Source organism: Macrobrachium rosenbergii, chromosome 8 (genome assembly GCF_040412425.1).
Source record: "Macrobrachium rosenbergii isolate ZJJX-2024 chromosome 8, ASM4041242v1, whole genome shotgun sequence".
Classification (NCBI taxonomy): domain Eukaryota; kingdom Metazoa; phylum Arthropoda; class Malacostraca; order Decapoda; family Palaemonidae; genus Macrobrachium; species Macrobrachium rosenbergii.
The window spans coordinates 21,053,494-21,055,271 of record NC_089748.1 but is presented as its reverse complement, the minus strand read 5'-3'; positions in this window follow the sequence as shown (position 1 = coordinate 21,055,271).

The window sequence follows — 1,778 nt, the reverse complement described above, 5'->3', positions numbered from 1 at the left end:
TTGCCCTCTTTATTTGTGCACTTATACGAGTATTTGTGCTAAATGATTTAATAAAAGATATTGTTCAAATCCATGATATATTTTCATCAATACTTAGTAATTGGAAAGAGGATAGAGCCAGACATGATATTGCAAATTTATATTTATTTAATATCAAACACAAATATATGGTACATATAAATATAAGAAAAAAGATGTAGTTATTCTGCCCTTTGTAATAATTACTTAACATTGATTCTATTCTGATATGATAATTCTATCTTTTTGAAAGTACCTTCTTTCCGATATTTGTGACATTATATATGACTTGCTAATTTTTTCTGCCTGTTGTCATTTTGTTTCTGTGCCCATATGTTACATATAGTATTTTGAACTTATTTCAAATTCAGTATTGTATACTTAGATAGTGTATTCAGATTCATTTTGCCCTCTTTATTTGTGTACTTGTATTTGAGCTACTTCATTTAATACAAGATATTTTTCACATCCATGATTTATTATTCTCATCAGTACTTAGTGATTTTGGAAAGAGGATAGAGCCTGACATGATATTGCAAATATATATTTGTTTAATATAAAAACAAACATACTTATAAATATAAGCACAATGTACAGCCACTCATACAAAAAAAAAATTACTATACACATCCGCACATACATGACAAATAAACTTAAAGTTAATGCTGAAGGTTGCTGAGGAATGTTGTGTCTATTGACAAGTTGCTGAGTCCTTTTGGGTGGAGGTCACTGAGGGCCGCCCAACCAGCTGCGCCTGTAGAGCTGCCAGCTGTTGTGCAGTCAGCTGTACAATGCCTGAATGTGCAGAAGGTGGGCCAAACCCATGTTGACTTGCAGGTAGGTTTGCAGGCACTACAGGTGCCGGACTGTCCCCTGTCACTGCCAGGATGTGGGGCATCAGGCTCCGTGTTGGCCTCGTGACACCCTCTTTGGAGGCACGCATGTAGCGCTGAATGGCACCAAGGACTTCCATCTTCAGAGTCACCCTCAGGTGAGGTGACACCTCCGTGCAGTCGTCCTCCACCTCTTCAAAAAATTTGCGCCAGTAGAGGATGCTGGGGTCACGCGAAGGTGCCTGGAGGGAGGCCATCACATCCTCCCGGAGGGCTTGTGCCTTGGTGATGGCGACGTCAAAGAGCTCTGAAACTTGTGTTTTCCTGGTCTTGGTGCCTGATTCGTCATCAACCAGAGACACAGAGGGAGCTGGTGTAGGGGCAGGAGAAGAAACAACAGCAGCAGGCAGGTCCGGAGCTTGGGCAGAGCACACTGTAAAAGTAGGAGGAACATATATGAGAAAATGGTATAAAATGTACTGTAAGTGAATGGAAACTATGTAATAACGATATAATCAATAATAATTAAGCATGGAAACACAATAAAATAAGATACCATTGGAAGTCCCAACATCTTTGGCTTCCTTTGACTCACGATGTTGGGCTTCAGGAAGTGGAAGATGCTGAGGATCCACTTCTCCTGGTCCGTCAGCCGTCTACCCGTCCCTTGGCCACTCTTCTCCACCTCTTCCACCAAAAACTGCTCCTGAGGGACGTAAACCATGTCCTCAGTTCACGGCCACTCACGGGAGGAACCAGTGACTGGCCCTTCTCCTCAAATGCCCTCCAGACCTTGGCCTTGTCTTTGTAGGCTGTGAGGTCCTTGTTGTATATGAACTTGGCCTCGTTCTCCAGCCACTCACCAACCAGCCTCTCGTTCTCTTCCGAGAGGATGACTGAGGGGTTCTTCTTTTGCGGCTCCTTCAG